Source organism: Tupaia chinensis, unplaced genomic scaffold (genome assembly GCF_000334495.1).
Source record: "Tupaia chinensis unplaced genomic scaffold, TupChi_1.0 Scaffold000070_1, whole genome shotgun sequence".
NCBI classification, from domain to species: Eukaryota; Metazoa; Chordata; class Mammalia; order Scandentia; family Tupaiidae; genus Tupaia; species Tupaia belangeri.
The window spans coordinates 2,900,938-2,907,496 of record NW_006159530.1 but is presented as its reverse complement, the minus strand read 5'-3'; positions in this window follow the sequence as shown (position 1 = coordinate 2,907,496).

The following is a 6,559-nucleotide window of genomic DNA, read 5'->3' as shown; positions in this document are numbered from 1 at the left end:
CTTTCCCTCACTAGTCATTTCCTCTTTGGTTAACAGCAGTACTTAGAGAATCAAATACTGAGGCTGGAATGGATCTTAAAATTCATTCAGCTGCATTATCTTCCAAATGCAGAAACACATCTCTTTTGGTGCTGACCACACAGTGCAAGGAGACTCTTATATCCGTGAATTGGCATCCGGTGAGAAACCTCAGGCCAAGGTGAAGTTACCTGCATTCCCCCTGCAGCCAAAGCTGCCACAGGACCCTCCCTACTTGGAGCAGAAGTATTGCTTCCACACAGTCACTAATGAAAATGTCCTGAAAGAGACTGTAGGGAAGAAAAAAGGTGGGGGAAGAATCAGACAGTGTTGGAATAGGGGAAAAGAAACAAAATCCTGTGCTTGTGGAGCACATTCTAATCACATGGGGAAAATGAACTCTATTTATAAACGAATAAGTACATGGTAGATATGTTCCTTTGAGCTATGACCTGAATGTTTGTGTTCCTCCCAAATTCATATTTTGACGTCCTATTCTCCAATGTGACAGTGGGTTCTTTTGGAGGTAATTAGGTTTAGGAGAGGTTATGAGGGGAACCTTATAACTTTTGGGTTTTTAAAAATTTTTTTCCATATGGTGTGTGTGCTTGCCAGAGAGGTAGAGAGAGACAGTGAGAGGGAAAGTGAGAAATCACCTCCTGTGGGAATGGCCACACCACAATCCCTTCTTCTCCATTCTCCTGGGATTTGGGGCATGCATGCACACACATCGGGCATGACTTTCAAGCCACAAGGTTTAGGACTCGAACCTTGGTCAGCCATATGGGAGTCCAGCACCTTAAACTTCACACCACCTGCTGGCTCTGGATGGAGCTTTGTAATAGGATTAATGCCTTCATAAGGTAACCCTAGCTGATTAAGAGAGGATGACAGAAACACAGCTGGACATAATAGAGGATGAATAGGTGGATCACTTGACCAATCACCATACCTTACGATTCTTCAGTCTTAAGATAAAACCAGTTTCACATCTTATAGGCCTAAAGTAAATAAATAAATAAATAAAACAAATTTTATACGATAAAATGAGATGTTTCCTTCATAAGAAGCTCAAAAAAAATAACCTTCCCTAAATACCCAGTGCATCTACACCCAGTCGCATTCCCCATAAGTACAGACTATTACCATTTTTTTAGCTACTGAGAATTTATATATTGAGTCAGTGTGAAGGAGAATATACAAGGAGTTGTAAAAGAATTTACCAAAAAGAGATAATCAATAAGCAATATTCTGCATCTCAAGTTTTTTGTAACAGAAAGTATAACTACTTGGGTAGTCCAAAAGGATCAAATTCACCTCTTCCTTTTTTATTTTAAGAGATTTTTGCTGTAGTGCGCATGTACTACCCAGAGAGACAGAGAGCAGAAGTCATCAGCCAGAGGGGATGGCCATGCTGCAATCCCTTCTCCTCCAGCTCTCCTCGGGACTTTGGGCATGCACACACAGGTGCCTGGAGGAGTTTCAAGCCACTGGATTGACGAGTCCAACCGCAGTCAGCCAAGTGGGAGTCCAGCACCTTAACCACTATGCCACCTGCTGGCCCCGCCTCCTCATTCTTTTTAACAGTTGCATAATATTCTGTCACATATGGTTAACATTATTCATTTAACTAGTCTGCTTAGAGACAGTACTTTCAGTCTTTCATAATATAGGCCTGTTGAATTTTAAAAACTGTTCAAAACACTGGATTAAGAGCCACCGGTACAGAAATTATTCTCTAAACAATGGGCCAAATCTAAGAAACAACAAACCCAAGTCTGAAAACGAGAGCATTCATGTTCTTTGCTTCAAAACAACCCATTAAGACAGCGACAGAGCTGGCTCACTCCTAACAGTTAAGGTTGTTAGTGGGGGGAAAGTTTAAAAATGGTGAGTTGACTTCCTGTCCATAAATACTGTCACAGTTACTTTGTGACCTTGGCAAGTCTCCACCTCTTTAACCCCTTCTGTAAAGTGACAATAAATCCTACCACATTACAAACATGCCTTGTGTGCTGTTTTACCCAGCTCGCAGCCGTAATGCATCACTCAGCTGAGGAGGATAATTAGGGTGAAATTCCATGCGTTAAATGGGCAGTGGCATTGGCAATACTCTCTGAGGCTCATTAGCCACCATTCCATGGGGGAGAAATTAAAAATGACTACTTATTGCTTGGCTCCACACCTCGAAATTAAGCCTTCATACCTCATTCTTAAAAAAAAAAAAAAAAAAAAAAAGCCTTGAAATTTCACTGACTTTCCTTCGCTACCTATGTTGTATTTTTAATATTCACCATGGACTAAGCTCCGCGCTGATGGTAGAAAAACGAACAATGAATATACAATGTCTCCTCCTCACTTAGGAAGTTATTGGAAAAGGACAAGCTGTTATTGTTTTGGCCTCTGAGTACAATTTAAATCTGAACTCGTTCTGATTACCCTACCTCACACTTCTCAGCCACGGTCTGATCTCCGCGGTGTCAGTTTTCAACGGTGGCAGGTAGTTGAGTGCAGCCACGGGCTAAGAGAAGGTGGGGACTGGAGTAAGACTAGACAGTAGCTCAGCTAAAGAATTTGAACTTTATTTCGTAAGTGCAAAGGGTGTAAACATGGCAGCGAGGTGATAAAAACCAGTGGCTTAAGAGGAGGACAAGTAATAGGGTAGAACGAAGAAAAAATTCTATTAAAAAAAGAGAAATGATGGTGGATCTGAAAGAGGGGGGAGGGGTCAATGCAAGTGGAAAGGACCAGTAATTGTAGAGTTATTTCAGAATAAGAACTAGAAAGGCATGGAGCAATTGAATATAAAAGTGAGGGAAAAGGGCACAGCTCATTCTTTTTCTTTCTTTCTTTTTTTTTCTTTTTGTCAAGGGTGGGGAGAGGGTGTTCTTTATCTGTGAATGTGTCACTCCCACCAGAGAGCCTGATGCTACGGGTGTCCCTGTAAAAACCTCCCAGCTTCCATTAAACAAAGTGCTCTTCTTAAATGCCTTCCTTGTAAGACCTGGCTGCCCTACCCCAAGCCATTAGTGGGAACAGAACGTTAATAAGGAGGGACTGTGGTATCTCTAAGAGAGGCTGACCTCCTTCAGCGGAAGCAGGGCACCCATTAGCGTGTAATGATAAATCACAAGCTTTTCCCTTCCATTATTTTCCCAGAAGACTTCTCTGAATGCATAAACGTACTGGAGAAGGAAAGAAAAAAAAGTAACCAACAGATGAATAGGAAGGTGAAAAAAAGAGAGGAGCAGAGGACGATCAGATCAGCAGGCTCCAGTGGGATTTGAAATAACAAAAGCACCATATGCATATGTATTTGCATATAGTAAAACTTTACTGTAGCCTCATGAGGAGAAAATCTCCAAGAAAATGTATAAATGAACTGTAAGAAGCAAGAGCCTCACTGAGAATAACTACATGTGACATTTCTAGGAAGGCTCCATTGCCATTAATATTATGGAGTTTCCCTCTTTCTGTTGCAAATTCTAAGACAAACTAATCCAAGGGGCAGGGGAGAGTATGCGTGATCAGGAGGGTTATAATTGAGCTTATTTTTCACTTTGTTTAGCCAGGCTTTTAGCTGTGTTGGTCATCTCCTCACTTTTAATGGATATAGGCATTCTAGCAAAAACATTTGCTGGATTCTCCTCTCTAGACACGTAGATCAAGAACCAACACTGAAAAGATGTCAACTGCTCTTGCTGTCCCTCCACTGATGTGTGCAAGACGCTTCCACAGCTACTGCCGAAGACCTGCTCCTGTGTCAGCTGCAGCCTGGTGGCTATCAGGGGATTTTTCCCTCTAGAACCTTGGCTATACTAACCTAGCACTGCAACAACTGCTAGAGACCTTAAAAGAGGGCATTTTGTTCAATGATTAATGAGAAAGCATGATGGAAATGACTGAAGCAGGTTCCAACGCAGCTGATTGGAGCATCATGATTTTCTTTTAGTTTGTGTGGATCACTGAGTTCACAGTGAGTATATGGATCAGCTGCACAATCTCCTCCCAGCTTAGGACATCAGACTTCTCGACCACTCTGCTTTGGATATCAAATTAGACTTAATTTTTCCATATTTGACACTTTGCCTTCCACCAGTGACATTTGTCACGACACTCTTCAAGTTCTTCACCTTATTTACTTACCTTTCCATCATACCTGGTATTGGTCCTGTACTCTGGGGCCAGCTCCATGACAATGCATTGCTTGACCGATGGTGGGTCAGGTGCAGGATTGCAAGTTTGTTCCTGAGTTGACCTTACATGCCGACTGTGCATGCCTACGGTCCTGGTTGGCTGGAAAGACTGGGAGGGGGAGGGGTTCAGTGGGAGACCCTGTTGAGGGTGCCTCTCTCTTTCTCTGTCTTTGATTCTCATAAAGGAAATAAACTTAAATCAATCAATCAATCAATCTCATAATCTCTGTGCATTGAGTCTGATGGGAAGGTTTTTTTGTATGATAATTAAACTGGGCCAGCCCTAATCTGCTTTAGGGGGACACCCGGGTAGATGAAGGATTGGAGGTTGGATAGTAAGGATACTGGGACAAATGGAACCTGTAGCTGTTTTTGGCTGCTTCTAACTCTGGAACATCTCTTAATTTAACCTTCTAGTGGAGATGAGGATACATGGTAGTTGCCTCCAAACTATAATCCTTGTTTCAACTACAAAACTTCTACTTGATTTGCAGCTTTAGATCCATACAGGTCTGAGTAGGCCAGCTTGACCTCTGGCTATAGAAATGAAGCATTATTTATTACCTACTGTTAAATCCACTGGTATCTTCCATCACTCCCTCCCCTCAGGTCCTGCCAAAGCAACACTTCCAGAGTTAGGTATGTGACCTAAGCTGGTCCAATCAAAACGAATTTCCAGACTAATTCTGAGAATGCCAGGACAAAGGTATTTTGTCTCTTCTATGGATATGAAGCAGAAAGCGTGTAGTCATCAGAGCTGTTGGAGCTGCCCTGGAGTCTTGATGGAGTCAGTCTTAGAATACAGCGCACAGCAGGTTAGGCAGAGCAAAGAAATGGGGAGGAAATAGGCCCGGAGGTACTGGGACTCCGTATCAAGCTTGTCGCTAGTCCTATTTCTGGAAATCTCATTTGTGTGAAACATTATCTTAAATTTGACCCAGTCTGAGTCAGTATTTCTGTTACAATAAAATGCATCCTTAAGTCATCTGCTTGTGGAGGTTGATTTGTATCTCTGGCTTCAATATAGGTTTTGATCAAGATCTTTCCTAAACCTGGTGTACGATGTCTAAAGAGGGAGTGTATTTTTAATGTGTCTTACTTTCAAGCAAAAAGGAACTGATATGGCAAAGCGCAGTTTCCAAAATTGTTGGCCCATTTCCTGTTTTGTTACTGAACATCTAGCGAACTTGAAAATCTTTCCTCCAACTTATTAGATCTAACTTATTTCTATTATATCAACCGTTCACCATTTCATTCCAAAATTGGTTTCCATGTCTTCCCTCCTACTCTCTTTCCTTCTTGATTACTTTTGGGTTTGGGTTCCATAGCTCTTTTTATGACACTCACAGAGATTCCCCCACTTACTAAGAATTGCAGATAGCACCGCTCGCTGGTAAAGGACCAGATCATCTTTGGCTCCTGCTGAGAAAAATTTCCTCCCAGACTACTGATTTATGTCTCAGATTTTTCAAATATTCTCTAATAGTGCTTTCCATCAATAGCTACTTTATATATACAAAGTATTCATTGCTTTCTAATAACCCAGGCTGCTTTCCCTTAGCATCGTTGCTAACATCTATTTTTTGGACCATACGTCAGTTCGATAAGTCAGTCATTTTTGAGCCATCATGATTTTCATTCCTTCTCTGATTTATTAGCAGACTACTCTCTCTCTAGTATGCCTTTCTTCTTTAATATATTTGTGAAAGACTCTTTGACCCCAGCTGTCCTGGATGTTTTACTGTGCTTGCTGGCCAAGGCTTTTGCAATGGGTGCAGTTTTATGAATCTCAAGACCGGGGCTTTGCTTTTGAAAGCTGCCCTTTCCGTTCATTTAAATAAAATGTCTCCAGCTGTGTTTATCCGACAAAACCATTTGTAACCCTCTCTTCCACTTTGGCCCCAAACATTCTTTATTCCCAGACCTCTAGATTGCAGCTACAATGTCTCTTGGCTTTGTACTTTGTTATAAACCTGTAATAGCTCTATTTTCAAGACTTAGCGATCACTATTCCCATTTCCAAGTCTGTCCTCTTAACCGGAGTCCTGAGATCAAAACACTGGCCTTAAAAGCCACATCTCCATTGTAGCCCCTCTGCTCAAACAGCAGGAGTTTCTCCTACCAATTTTCAGAAGGATGTGGTGGGGCCAGCAGGTGGCATGGTGGTTAGGGGAGCTGAATTCCCATGTGGTCAACCATGGTTTGAGTCCCAGACCTGGCAATTTGCTTTCTCACTTTCTCTTTCTGTGTGTGTCTCTATCTGGTCAAATGAAAATAATAATAAAAATAAATAAAAGTTAAATAAAAAAAATTCTAAAACCAAAAAGTGTTCAGTGAGTAGCCCA